Source organism: Drosophila obscura, unplaced genomic scaffold, assembly GCF_018151105.1.
Source record: "Drosophila obscura isolate BZ-5 IFL unplaced genomic scaffold, ASM1815110v1 contig_87, whole genome shotgun sequence".
In the NCBI taxonomy this organism is placed as follows: Eukaryota; Metazoa; Arthropoda; class Insecta; order Diptera; family Drosophilidae; genus Drosophila; species Drosophila obscura.
In genome coordinates this window covers 631,990-647,906 of record NW_024542880.1, presented here as the reverse complement: position 1 = coordinate 647,906, position 15,917 = coordinate 631,990, and the positions used below count along the sequence as shown (strand labels likewise).

General features: G+C 37.7%; 2 pseudogenes; one reads left to right on the top strand and one right to left on the bottom strand.

Moving 5' to 3' along the window:
* The first annotated feature begins 18 nt into the window (after positions 1 to 18).
* Positions 19 to 6,179, top strand: LOC121405266 (annotated as a pseudogene).
* A 5,307-nt stretch (positions 6,180 to 11,486) lies between these two features.
* LOC121405237 lies at positions 11,487 to 12,284 on the bottom strand (annotated as a pseudogene).
* Between the last annotated feature and the right edge of the window lie 3,633 nt (positions 12,285 to 15,917).

Below are 15,917 nucleotides of genomic sequence, written 5' to 3'. Positions count from 1 at the left end.
TCAGCCACTTAATCGCGACAATGATTATTTTCTACAAATCATAAAGATATTGGAACATTATATTTTATTTTTGGAGCTTGAGCTGGTATAGTCGGAACATCTCTAAGAATTTTAATTCGATCTAAATTAGGACACCCAGGAGCTCTAATTGGAGATGACCAAATTTATAAAGTAATTGTTACAGCTCATGCGTTTATCAAATTTTTTTTATGGTAATACCTATTATAATTGGAAGGTTTGGTAATTGATTAGTCCTTTAATATTAGGATCCCCCGATATAGCTTTCCCACGAATAAATAATATAAGATTTTGACTACTTCCCCCAGCTCTTTCTTTATTATTAGTAAGAAGAATAGTTGAAAATGGAGCTGGTACTGGATGAACAGTATACCCACCTTTATCATCTGGGATTGCCCATGGTGTAGCATCAGTAGATTTAGCAATTTTTTCTCTTCATTTGGCAGGTATTTCTTCTATTTTAGGAGCAGTAAATTTTATCACAACTGTTATTAATATACGATTTTCTGGTATTACTCTTGACCGAATACCTTTATTTGTTTGATCAGTAGTAATCACAGCTCTTTTACTTTTATTATTTTTACCAGTACTAGCCGGAGCAATCACTATATTATTAACTGACCGAAATTTAAATACTTCTTTTTTTGACCCAGCTGGAGGAGGAGACCCTTTTTTATACCAACACTTATTTTGATTTTTTGGTCACCCAGAAGTTTATATTTTGATTTTACCCGGATTTGGAATAATTTCTCATATTATTAGTCAAGAATCAGGAAAAAAGTAAACTTTTGGATCACTATGGATAATTTATGCAATACTTGCCATTGGATTATTAGGATTCATTGTCTGAGCCCATCATATGTTTGTTGAACAGAGTTTGACCAATGCCGTGGAAATTATATTTTAACAGAAAAGAAGTAGCCGTTGCGTTCGTTCATTTGCAATGTTTATTTGTGACTGACTGAGAAGTTCTGCCCGCAGGCAGATGGAAACCAAAGAAGAAAACAAAAAATAAAAAGAAGATAAGAAGACGTTGCTTCGACACGTCTCTCACCCATACATGTAAATATTCATATGTGTGTCAATACATGCGTGCATTGATAGCAATGGTAATTTTCAACACCCTTCCTCAATGCGAGCATGCTTACAAATTCATTTGATTCAATTTAAACTTAACATTTTAGTAAATTCTACAGGCTTTCTCTTAGGGAGATTCTTGGTCAAGACATCAGCAATCATTTCGTTTGTACTAGCATACTTTAAGTTAACTTGACCCTCTTCTACAACCTGACGAACGAAATGGTATCTTATATCAATATGCTTGGTCCTTGAGTGATGAACTGGGTTCTTAGCCAGCTCCTACGCGCTCAGATTATCGCCATAGAGGGTAGTTGCTGTAGTTTTATCTCCACAACCGATTTCGATAATCAAGCGCCCTAAGAATATAGATTCCTTACACGCAGCCGACAGTGCCATGTATTCTGCTTCCGTGCTGCTAAGTGCCACGCTTCGTTGTTTCTCGGATCACCAAGAAATTGGACCACCTGCTAAAAAATAAACGTAGCCCGTATAGGACTTCCGGTCAGTTCGGTCTCCGCCCCAATCCGCATCCACATATCCAGTCAGAGGCTGATGACACTCTTTGTAGTGTAATTTGAAATTGACCGTTGCTCCTAGGTACCTTAGAACGTGTTTTACGCCAGCCAGATGCTCAGCGTGTGGATCTTGATTTCTCTGAGCCAACTTTGCAACTGAATGCAAAATGTCTGGTCTGGTTGTGAGTGCCAGCCACATCAGCTCACCAATCATGGATTGATACTTGACAGGATCAACTCTTTGACACTGCCCATCAGTACAATCTACCTGGAAACCCGCATCCAACGGAGTAGCCACTGGTCTACATTTCTCCATGCCGTAAGCTTGCAATAGTTCCTTGATATATTGCGAATGGCCTATGGTGATAGGCCCAAGCTCACCATCACGGTGCACCTCCATACTCAAAAACAGCTCTGGAACACCTTTGTCAACGCATTCGAACGAATTGGAAATTGCCGATTTAATACTGAGCAAGTCTTCTTTGAATTGGCATGCTATAAGTAAATCGTCAACATATACCAGGATTAACGATAAGTTACCTTTCCCTACTTGCTGGTAGAGACAAGGCTCATTATCGCAGGCAAAAAATCCCACTTTAATAAGGACGACATTTAGTTTAGCATTCCATTCCCTTCCTGATTGCTTCAATCCATATATTGCCTTTCTAAGCAACAACGCCTTAGTTGGGTGAGATCGTTCAATGTACCCTTGTGGTTGCTTCATGTACACCGTATCACTCAGGTCACTGTTGAGGTATGCCGTGCACACATCCATTTGGTTGACAAACAATTTCAATTCTGCTGCTAGAGCGAGAATAAATCGCACGCTCTCCAGTCTGCAAACTGGTGAAAATGTTTCGGCATAGTTTATGCCATACTGCTGGGAGCAACCTTTTGCTACCTACCGTGCTTTGAACCGCTCAATCTGGCCATCTTTACCGCGTTTCAGGCTATACACCCATTTGCATCCAACTGCCCGATGATCTGTTGGTAGGTCTGCCAACTGCCATGTCTGATTCATATTCACGTTGCATCGCTTCGGACCACTGTGATGCTTGAGTACTTTTCAATGCCTCCTCATAGGATAATGAAATCTTCACGTTGCTGGCAACCAGAGAACCAAGGATGTTGTACTTCTTTCTCGGGCGGCCAGGTTTGCCTGTTCGAATCACACTTGGTCTGCCAGGTCCAACACGAGGAACCGTATCATCTGAGTCTGCTTTCTTAGTTGCGCTCTCGTAGGCGTTAGAGTCGCAGCTACTGGTATTGTCGTCGACATTGCTTCCTCCATCGCTGCTGTCATTCTCATCAGGATCGTCGCTGTCACCCTCATCAGCGTTTCCTTCAGTACCTTCCGACTTCATGGTAACTTCCTTCATAGGAAACTCGATTACGACTGCATCCCTGTCGCCTTGGAGCTCATTAAAGAGGACATCTCGCCTCTCAATCACCTGATGGGACACCGGATCATACAGTCGATAGCCTTTAGTTGCTACCGAATACCCAATCATGCGATATTCTTTGCCTTTTGGTTGAAGCTTACTCTTCCTTGGACCCTTGTCCAAGGCAACTGCAATGGAGCCAACAACTTTTAGATGACCAACAAAAGGTTTCTTACCAGTCCTCGCTTCCATAGGCGTCATTCTGGTCAGCGCACTTGTTGGTGATCGATTCCGTACATATACAGCTGCGTTGACTGCCACAGCCCACAAGGATTCGCCTAATCCTGACTGGACCAGCATACACCTTGACATCTCTACCAGGGTGCGGTTTGCTCTCTCAGCAACGCCGTTTTGTTGTGGAGTGTAGGCAACTGTCAGCTGCCTCTCGATCCCATGGTTCTTCAAAAATTCATCAAACGATTTTTTGAAAAATTCACCGCCATTGTCGCTCCGGATACATTTAAGGTTTTTTCCCGTTTGCCGTTCAACCAGTGTTTTAAACTCGACAAACTTATTGAAAGTAGAAAGTACGTAGAAAGTACACAAATATACGTCTTGATTTATCATCGATGAAGCTTAGAAAGTACTTCGATCCAGCAAGTGATTGTGTGCCGAATGGTCCGGACACATCTGCATGAATTAATTCCAAAATGTCTTACGCTCTGTTGGTGGATGCAACAGGAAATGGCTGCGCATGAATCTTGCTGAGCATGCAAGTTTTACAACTCATACTTGCTGGGAAAACCATATTTTCAATGCCACGCACCATTCCTTTGGTTTGTAAGTCTTTCATACTGCTGATATTCAAATGGCCATACCTTTCATGCCACAAAGCACCATCAGCCTTAATCGCAACAGAACAGCTGTTTTGTGTTCCTTGAAGCATATATAAGTTTCCAACCTTGTTTGCCTTTATAATACAATCACCGTCCTGGACTAATTTCGCATATTCTTGCCCAAAAGTGACAAAACATTTATTTTTTACTGCGCTGCTCACGGAGAAAAAATTTCCATTCATTTTGGGAACATAGAGAACATCTTTTAACGACAGCGTACATAGATATGTCTTCAGCTGAACCTCTCCTTTCCCTTCAGCTTTTAGAAAACCGGAGTCAGCCAGGCCATTCAGTTCTGTGTGTTTTTCTAACTTTGTGAATAACTGCTTATCACAACACATATGGCTCGTCGCACCACTATCCAAACACCACATACTATTTTTCAAATTATCTGTGTCCATCGCATTTAATAGGCTGCACTGCTTGTTCTCTCCTCTTGCTGATTTTCCTTCGTTTGAGCTCTCTTTCTTACACTGAGCCTTCATATACCCGTGCTCACCACACTTGAAACATATAATTGTTTTGTTTCTCTTCTTTTGCGCTCTCTGCACGGCCGGCTTCTGCGTTGCAGCAAATGCTGTTGCGCATTCCTTTTGTTCTTCTGAATTTCCCTTTCTCTCGCCTTCTTCTTTCAGTTTTATACATAGAACGTCAAAAGATGGGAGACTGTCGCGCGTCTCTATGGCGACTACAAAATTTTCATAATGTTCTGGAAGGCTCGACAACAAAACAATTGTGCGAAGTTCATCATTTAGGTCGATTCCTACCGAACTAAGGCCATCGAGAATATCAATAAATTCGTTTATGTAGCTTGAAATGCTTTGCCTCTGGTCCATGCGCTTGCTTAGCAATTTCTTGTACAGTTGAACCTTTCGTACTGGTCCACTTGGTTGATGGACATCTTTTAATTTTTTCCATGCCTCAGCCGACTTTTTGCAGTTCTTGATGTATCCCAATTGTGAAGTTTTCACACGTAGCGTGATCATTGCCAGTGCCTTCTCATCCTTGGCCCTTGCACCTTCAGGGACATCCGATGCTGTGACATCACCAGATGCTTCACCAGATGCCACACTCCACAACTCCGCGTGCACCAGCACAGACCGCATTTGAATGGACCATGAGTCATAGTTTCCCTCCTCCAATATGTCTATTTGATAAATTCCGCTCATAGCTGATTATCGTTTTCTTTCTGAGTCACACCGATGTTTTTAGTTCCTAACTAAAACAATCTCTTTTATTTTCCGATCTAAATATCCGATCCTGGACCCATAACCTGTTGAACAGAGTTTGACCAATGCCGTGGAAATTATATTTTAACAGAAAAGACGTAGCCGTTGCGTTCGTTCATTTGCAATGTTTATTTGTGACTGGCTGAGAAGTTCTGCTCGCAGGCAGATGGAAACCAAAGAAGAAAACAAAAAATAAAAAGAAGATAAGAAGACGTTGCTTCGACACGTCTCTCACCCATACATGTAAATATTCATATGTGTGTCAATACACGCGTGCATTGATAACAATGGTAATTTTCAACAATGTTTACAGTAGGAATAGACGTGGATACCCGAGCTTACTTTACTTCTGCTACTATAATTATTGCTGTACCTACAGGGATTAAAATTTTTAGTTGATTAGCTACCCTTCATGGAGCTCAACTTACATATTCCCCAGCTATTTTATGAGCGTTAGGGTTTGTATTTCTATTCACCGTTGGAGGATTAACAGGAGTAGTTTTAGCTAATTCAACTGTTGATATTATTCTTCACGACACATATTATGTAGTTGCCCATTTCCATTACGTATTATCAATAGGAGCTGTATTCGCTATTATAGCAGGTTTTATTCATTGATACCCATTATTTACAGGTTTAACAATAAATAATAAATTATTAAAAAGTCAATTTGTTATTACAGTTATTGGTGTAAATTTAACATTTTTCCCACAACATTTCTTAGGATTAGCAGAAATACCACGACGTTATTCAGATTACCCAGATGCTTACACCACGTGAAATGTTGTTTCAACAATTGGGTCTTCAATTTCATTACTAGGAATTTTATTCTTTTTTTACATTATTTGAAAAAGTCTAGTGTCTCAACAAGTAATTTATCCTGTACAACTATGCTCATCTATTGAGTGATACCAAAATACACCACCTGCTGAACATAGTTACTCTGAACTACCATTATTAACTAATTAATTTCTAATATGGCAGATTAGTGCAATGGATTTAAGCTCCATATATAAAGTATTTTACTTTTATTAGAAAATTAATGTCTACATGAGCTAATTTAGGTTTACGAGATAGAGCCTCTCCTCTAATGGAACAATTAATTTTTTTTCATGATCACGCACTATTAATTTTAGTAATAATTACTGTTTTAGTAGGATATTTAATATTTATATTATTTTTTAATAGATACGTAAATCGATTTCTTTTACACGGACAATTAATTGAAATAATTTGAACAATTTTACCAGCAATTATTTTGTTATTTATTGCTATACCTTCTCTTCGACTATTATACTTATTAGACGAAATTAATGAACCTTTATAGGCCGTTTACACTGGGGCTGCGTCATGCTTCTCTGCGTCTTGGCGAAGACGCAGTTTTTTTTACATAGGTTAAGCATAGGGCCCTAGTGGTGGCAAAAAGTTGCGTCAGTGTCTGATTCATGTGCGTCTATTCGGTATATTCGATTGATTTCGCTCATTTTTGGTATTTTCTGCCTATCAGCGCAACTATCACCACTAATAACAACAAAAAAATCAAAAATCAGATTTTGGCGCTAAAAATGTATGATTGTGCAAAAAGGTGAAAATATACATAAAGTCATTAAATAAAATACTTGAAACTGTTTGTATTATTATCATATGAAATTTTTCTGACCCCCTGATGCCATTAAGACACTGCTAGAGACGAACTTCGGTGGTTTTCATAATTTGAAGAAGAACTCCCACAAACTCTACAATGAAATGTCTGAAAATAATATTTAAATATGAGAATCAATTCTTTTTCGTCCATTTTCCTGACGTCTTGCTTAATTCTGTTGATTTTCAAAAATTTGTGTATCTTTCCTTGTCATCAAACACCCAAATCCAAATTCAAGACGCACGTCTTCCAATGTAAACGCCTTTTCTGCTTCATTGCGTCTATGCCGATATCGATAGCAGACGCGCCCAGTGTAAAAAGGCTATTAATTACTTTAAAAAGTATTGGGCACCAATGATACTGAAGTTACGAATATTCAGACTTTAATAATGTTGAATTTGATTCTTACATAATTCCAACAAATGAATTATCTAACGATGGTTTTCGATTATTAGACGTAGATAACCGAATTGTTTTACCAATAAATTCTCAAATTCGAATTTTAGTAACAGCTGCCGACGTAATTCATTCATGAACAGTACCAGCTTTAGGTGTAAAGGTTGATGGAACCCCAGGTCGATTAAACCAAACTAATTTTTTTATCAACCGACCTGGTTTATTTTATGGACAATGTTCAGAAATTTTTGGAGGAAGTCATAGTTTTATACCTATTGTAATCGAAAGTGTTCCTGTAAATTATTTCATTAAATGAATTTCGAACAGAGTAAATTCTTCATTAGATGACTGAAAGCAAGTACTGGTCTCTTAAACCATTTTATAGTAAATAAGCAGTTACTTCTAATGAAAAAAATTAGTTAAATATATAACATTAGTATGTCAAACTAAAATTATTACAATTTTAATATTTTTTGATTCCACAAAAAGCCCCAACTAGATGATTACTTTTATTTATTGTATTTTCTATTACATTTATTTTATTCTGCTCAATTAATTATTATTCTTATATACCATCTTCACCTAAATCAAATGAATTAAAAAATATTAATTTAAATTCAATAAATTAAAAATGATAACAAATTTATTTTCTGTTGGGCCCGCAACCATCGAAAATGTATTTTTTGTGCATTTTTTTCATTTTTTAGGTTTGGTTAACGAATTTTAGCTCCAAAGTCTCTCCATAGATTTTAATAAACGATACCTTGAACGACGCCAAATTATTGCACCTATACACAAAGAAATAGAGGATACAGGATATAATTTTTTTTCAACTTTTCCTGAGTTTTTAAAGTCAAAATTTCGTAAAAAATACCGCACAAAAATCATAATTTTTGCATTTCAATGCTTTATATTTCCCAGACGGTAAGCTGTAATCACAAAGTGTTTCGGCTTAACTTCTAGCTGTTTTAATTATCTTTTCAAAATAGCAAAGTTCTTTACAACCAGACGTAAGATACTAGAGCTATGTGAAAAAAAGGCGCTACCTCTGAAAAAAGCTTAAAAAAAAAATACCAGGCTTTAAGAAAAAGTTCGTTTTGTTCCTTGAGGAAAAATCGTGTTGACTAGTGTTCTATACCTTGACCTTTAACAAGACCAATTGGTGCTATAAAAACTGTATCAGGAATAGTAAAATGATTTCATCAATATGATATTTCATTATTTTTTTTAGGAAATGTAATTAATATTTTAAGAGTTTATCAGTAATGACGAGATGTATCACGGGAAGGAACATACCAAGGATTACATACTTATGCTGTAACTATTAGATTACGATGAGGAATAATTTTATTAATTTTATCAGAAGTACTATTTTTTTAAAGATTTTTTTGAGCTTTTTTTCACAGAAGACTATCCCCAGCAATTGAAATTGGAGCTTCTTGACCCCCAATAGGAATTATTTCTTTTAACCCATTCCAAATTCCTCTATTAAATACAGCAATTTTATTGGCATCAGGAATTACAGTAACTTGAGCACACCACAGATTAATAGAAAAAAATCATTCACAAACTACACAAGGGCTATTTTTCACTGTATTATTAGGAGTTTATTTTACTATTCTACAAGCATATGAATATATTAAAGCACCATTTACAATCCCAGACTCAGTATATGGCTCAAAATTTTATATGGCGACAGGATTCCACGGAGTCCATGTTTTAATTGGGACAACTTTCTTATTAGTATGTTTACTACGTCATTTAAATAACCACTTTTCAAAAAATCATCATTTTGGTTTCGAAGCAGCAGCTTGATACTGACATTTTGTGGACGTAGTTTGATTATTTTTATACATCACAGTTAACTGATGAGGAGGTTAATTATATATTAATATCTATATAATATAAAAGTATATATGACTTCCAATCATAAAGTCTGTTAATAACAGTATAGATAATTTTTTCAATTATTTTAATTGCTTCTTTAATTTTAACAATTGTTACTATTGTAATATTTTTAGCTTCAATTTTGTCTAAAAAATCTTTAATCGACCGAGAAAAAAAATACCCTTTCGAATGTGGATTTGATCCAATATCTTCCTCACGTTTGCCATTTTCCTTCCGACTTTTCCTAATCACAATTATTTTCTTAATTTTTGATGTAGAAATTGCTTTAATTTTACCTATAATTATTATTCTAAAATTTTTAAATATTTTTATTTGAACTACAAAATTAATTATTTTTATTTTAATCTTACTAATTTGTTTATACCACGAATGAATTCAAGGAATACTAAACTGATCAAATTAATCAGGGTTGTAGTTAATTATAACATTTGATTTGCATTCAAAAAGTATTGGTAACCCAATCTACCTTAAAGAATATGAAGCGATTTATTGCAATTAGTTTCGACCTAATCTTAGGTTATTTTACCCTTATTCTTTAATTGAAGCCAAAAAGAGTGTGACGTTGCTTCGGCCGGGGTATGCTCGCCGCGCCGGGTTCACAGAAATTTGTTAGGTTTCTGGCTGTGGTAGCTGAAAGGGATATCTCGGTTCAAGAATAACGCAAGCAAGTAGTAAGTTAAAAAAAGTTTCTTTATTGGTCTTAATTGTACAGAGTTGGAAATAGGTTGGATCGTGGGGACGTGTCTTCCTTCGGTTTTGGCTACTCGGCCGCACGTGGCTGTTTGCGACGTGCTGCGCGGGTTTGGAGGTCGAATGGTTCGAGGGTACTCCGACGAGAGTATGGAGGCGGAGGTTTGAACACACTCCGAGGAGAAGATCGGTGCGGAGGTTGGGACACGCTCCGAGGAGATGATTGCTGCGGAGGTTTGAGCACGCTCCGAGGAGAAGATTGATGCGGAGGTTTGGACACGCTCCGAGGAGAAGATTGGTGCAGAGGTTTGGACACGCTCCGAGGAGAAGATGGATGCGGAGGTTTGAGCACCCTCCGAGGAGAAGATTGATGCGGAGGTTTGAGCACACTCCGAGGAGAAGAGTGATGCGGAGGTTTGGACACGCTCCGAGGAGAAGACTGATGCGGAGGTTTGAACACACTCCGAGGAGAAGACTGATGCGGAGGTTTGGACACGCTCCGAGGAGAAGATTGAGGCAGAGGTTTGGACACACTCTGGAGAGGATTCAGAGGTTTGGACACACTCTGGAGCGGATTCAGAGGTTTGGACACACTCTGGAGAGGATTCAGAGGCTTGGACACACTCTGGAGAGGATTCAGAGGCTTGGACACACTCTGGAGAGGATTCAGAGGTCTGGATACACTCTGGCGAGGATTCAGAGGTTTTGACACACTCTGGAGAGGATTCAGAGGTTTGGACCAGGGCTTTCCGATTTGGACTGCCCCGATTCGATCTGGCGATCCTCCTTTTATTGCCGGTGATCAGCTGTGGGTGCCCCGATATGGGCCTAACGCGTTCTGGTTTTTGCCATAACGCGTCCCAGCCCATCTTTTAGTGTGACCGTGTTCGGTGCGCGTTGGTCACACTAGTCTTTGGCGCGCGTGTTCCTGGTTTGGATTTGAATTTAAATGTTTAACGTTTTTTTCTTAGTTATTTATTGGAAGGAACTTCATGGTTTTTGTGTCGCTTATAAATATGTGATAATAGGTGGTATGTGATATGTGCTATGCTTATATGTAATGGTAATGTCTGTAATTGTAGGTAATTTGTATGTTGCAATGTGGCGCCGGCGCTTTTTTTGTGGTGGCGCTGGGCGTCACAAGAGGCTTATCACTGTTAATGATACAATTAAGTAAAAAATCCAATTAAGGAAGTATGGTGATCAAGTAAAAGCTGCTAATTTTTTTCTTTTAATGGTTAGATTCCATTTATACTTCTGTTTATATAGTTTAAACAAAACATTACATTTTCATTGTAAAAATAAAATATTTTTTTTTTTATAAATTACTAAATATAATTCACTATATTCAAAGATTAATTAATCTCCATAACATCTTCAGTGTCATACTTCAGTGTCTAAATATAAGCTATTTGAATAAATAAATAATAAAAAATTAAATAAAATTAAAACTCAGAATACAAATAATATTAAATAAATTTGTAAATTATTATTATGTATTAAAAACAAAGTTTGAGAATAACTTACTAATTTTTGGTACAAATGTTGACCCCCAAAATATTCTGATCACCCTTGATCAAATCTTTTAACAACAATTTGACCATAACTTAATGGATACAAAATTATTCCATATGTTCTAATAGAAGGTATAAATCACATTGATCCTAAAAATACTGATAAATTATACCCTGATAAAGATTTATTTAAACTAAACAAAGTGGTTAAAGAAATTAAATAACCAAATAAACCCCAAAAATACAAGCAAATAAAGTTAATAATTTTATATATAAAGGTAAATAACTTATATAAGGGATAGGAAAAATTAATCAATTTAATATTCTACCCCCCGATAATTCTTATAATTAATATCCCTATCATACCACGTAACATAATTCGACTTTCATCATTTAATATATTTAAACTTCCACAATTTACATCACCAGTTATTGAATAATAAACTAACCGAAAAGAATAACTAACAGTTAACCCTGTAGAAAAAAAGAATAAAAAAATGAAAACAAATTAATATTTCTAATTATAACAACTTCTAAAATTATATCCTTAGAATAAAACCCGGCAAAAAAAGGCATTCCACATAAAGCTAAATGAGAAACATTAAAACAAACAGAAGTTAAATGCATATGAATTCTTAAACCCCCTATTAAACGAATATCCTGAGAATTATTCATATTATGAATAATAGCCCCAGCACATATAAATAATAAAGCCTTAAATAAAGCATGAGTTAATAAATGAAATATAGCTAATTTATAAAATCCTATTGATAAAATTCTTATTATCAACCCTAACTGTCTCAAAGTTGACAAAGCAAAATTTTTTTTAAATCAAATTCAAAATTAGCCCCTAAACCAGCTATAAATATAGTCAAACCAGATAATAATAATAAAAATTGACCTAACCAAGAAGTTCTTAACAAAATATTAAAACGAATTAAAAGATAAGCTCCAGCTGTTACCAATGTAGAAGAATGAACTAAAGCAGAAACTAGGGTAGGCGCAGCTACCCATTGGGAACAAAGGAACGCGATCAGGTACCAAATGTACAACCCTTTTTCGTTTGCTTTGTTCCCAATTGGCAGTTGGGCCCGCAACCTTCCAAAAGGTATTTTTTGTTCATTTTTTCCATATTTTAGGTTTGGTTAACGAATTTTAGCTCCAAAGTCTCTACATGGATTGTAATGAGCGATTAAACGACGCCAAATTAATGCACCTCTACACAAAAAAATAGACAAAACAGGATATAATTTTTTTTCGACTTTTCCTGAGTTTTTAAAGTCAAAATGTCGTAAAAAATACCGCACAAAAATCATCATTTTTGCATTTCAATGCTTTATATTTCCCAGACGGTAAGCTGAAATCACAAAGTATTTAGGCTTCACTTCTAGCTGTTTTAATTACCTTTTCAAAATAGCAAAGTTCTTTACAACCAGACGCTACCTCTGAAAAAAGCTTTAAAAAAAATACCAGTTTTCAAAAATTCTTCAAAAAAAAGTTCTGCCATAGAAAAAAAAAAAAATATCATCAAACCATTTCTATTTCCCAAATCTTTAATAAAAAGTTGGTTTTGTTCCTTGAGGAAAAATCGTGTTGACCAGTGTAATTATTATTATATTATTATTATTATTAATAATATTGACAAAAAAATATTAAAACTAATAAAATAAATCGATTAATATTTTGAAAATATTATTTTCATCTCTTCTTATATAATCTTTTCTATAAAAAATTACCAACGAAGCAATTATTATACCAAAAGATATAAATAATAAACTTAGTCAATCAAATAAAAAAGTCATTACAATTCTTATTGAATTTAATGAAACTAATTCAAATTCAATAAAATCAACTATATTATATAATAAAAAATATAAACTTAACAAAAAACAAATTAATCTAATAGAAATTAAATTAACAAATCTAATTCTACAAATTGATAAATATTTCACGATTTAAAATGAATTCATTCATATCACTAATAGCACAAATTAGTATTTTTATTAAACTATTTAAATTACAATCATAGTATGCACGAATCTCTTTTTAAAATTAGTAAATTTAAAGGTATTCAATGTAAAAATATTAATAAATATTCACGAATTTTACCCTCACTAAAAGAATAAACCCCTGAAAAGTACTTACCGTGTTGACTAAATTGTGAGGTCCTATTTCAGGCTGAGGTATGCATCAGTCTGTCCAGGGTCCGCTGTTTGTAGGTGACTTCAGGTGTCGGGCTGGCTTGAAAAATGCAGTAGGCAAGCGAGAAATGATGATGCGAGAGTTTTTGTTTATTGGTTTTGGTTTTATTCAGTATTCTTTTTCATTCACTTTAATTCTTTTACGTTGCTACTCTGGCTTGTAGTTGTATGGTGCGCTGGTGGACTGCGTAGTGCGGCTTGGGGGGTGGGGTGCGTAGTGGAGTGTCTTGGGTGTGTGACTGAGGGACTGCCAGTGCAGTGTCTGGTGTTCGGGCTGATGGACTGCCTGCTCTTTCGGCCGATCTTGGCCCTTTTATGCAGCTGGCGATCGCACCTGAGACCCGGAAATAATTGCTTATTGCTAACTTATGATTATTGGGTGACAGTAATTGTGGGGCGTGGTAAGTGGGTCGAAGCTTGGTGCTTCGTTGACAATTGCTTAGTGGGTCAGTGTGTTTTGATGAGAGTGTTTAGCTGAGGCTGCATCGCAGTAGGTGCGCACTGCAGTTGGGAATTGGGTTTTTGCTACCTCCGCATCGCGAAGGTAATATCTGTGATTCGGGGCCGAGTGGTTGCGAAATATCACCAAGAAGTGGGTGACCGAGAATTTCGTGCTGTGTTTTTCGCTGATCGAGAGTTCTTAATTTTGGTAATTGCGTGCGTTGCTTAAGACTATTTTATTTTCCGGAGTGCTGACACACCGCTGTTTGGGGAGAACCGTGGCTAGAGCCATGGTTCGTTAGCTCGGTGTATATCAGTTTGGTTATTGTCTCCCGCCAGCGTGGATGCGCTGACCCTCCGCCGTTTGTGACATGGCTAGAACCATGGTTCGTTACACGCCCCCCTTTCTTCCGGGTGAGTGATGGAGAGATTTGTGGCGTCGCTTGGCGGGTGCTGAGGTTCGCCTTTTTTCCAGGTTATCCCGTCCTTTGGCTTGTGCCGACTCTCCGGATTCATCGCTGTTAATCTCGTCACTTTAGCGTGGCGTCGGTCACGTTATATTTTCTACTGCTGCTGTGATCGTGGCCTTTCTGCCGTTTTGGGTGCTTTGTAGTGTAACGAACCATGGATCCCATGGTTCGTCACAAGCAGACGACGCAGCCAACGCTACTCCCAAGTGAAGCGATCAACACCCAGCAAAAATGCAAACTCAGCACACGCCAAAAGACAGGAGACCAGTACAAGGGGCTTACGTAATAAGTACCTAAAATAATATTAAATAAATAAATATTCCTAACAATATATTCCCGAAGTGCCAACAAAATACCTTTCCCACGCTACCGGTGCACACCGATCACCTTACCTGGGACATTGGACACTTGTTGGGAGGCGATTGCTTAGGTAACCTTCGATTACCGGGCAAACCCCCCACATGCGCGAACCAGTCAGCAGTCTCCGACTTTCCTTACCGGGAATATTGGACACTGACTGCAGGGCTAATGATTAGGTAACCTTCTGTTACCGATCAGCCCGTCTGCACGCGCAGACTATAATTCGGCAATATATATTTATGTAAGAACACTTCCCACATTCTGAAGTAGAAATAAGATATCTGTAAGACATTCATGGGAAAATCGAAGGCCGGCCGATCTATAAAAGGCACTGCCTTGCATGAAGAAAAGGGCAGTCCACCAGCCATCGTAGGAGGCAGTCAGTCAAACCCCCATACGCGTCGTAGAACAATTAAACATAACATAACCAGGTAGAATAATAATACGGAAGAATAAAGAAATCCATTAAAATTAAAAGAACCAAAAAGTGTTGTGATTTCATTTCAGTGGCTGGCAAAGTTCCTGGTTTTCCCGATAAAGTCCTCGTGAATAAGAAATATCTTGTAATTCAGGACCCTGGACAGACTGATGCATACCTCAGCCTGAGATAGGACATTACAGTAGTTGGTTTTTGCTTGGTGGGTCGCTTATCCCATATGACGATGGTTTTCTCGGCAGTTTTCTTTGGTAGTTCTTTGTCCAGGCATTCTTGGATCGGCGGGGCTATGTCGGGTGGCCAAGGATCCGTGGGCAGTTCTGGGTCGTCTTCGGTGGGTTCGGTGGCTCCGGGGTCAAAGGTTTGATTCGGGTCTTTCGGCAGGATGGGTCTGTCGAATGTAAATGCTTGGATCTGCGGGGCCAAGTCCGGCGGCCACGGCTCCGGGACTGGTTCGGGCTCATGTTCGGTTGGATCGGCGGCTTCGGAGTCAAATGGCTGGCTGGGGTCTTCGGGTAAGAGGGTTGTGTCGAAGGCGCTGGGCGTTTCGATCCTCCGTTGGTAGTCGCTTATGTGGGTGACGATCGGGGTGGCGTTGGCCATGGGTACGATGTTTTGGTACGCCGGGTGTAGTACTCGTGTTATACTACAGCCAGACTGGTACGTGAACAGGTGAGTCGCGATGACACCTCTGGTATCGCAGCAACGACTTGTGTGGGCGACGAAGATCTCGGACAAG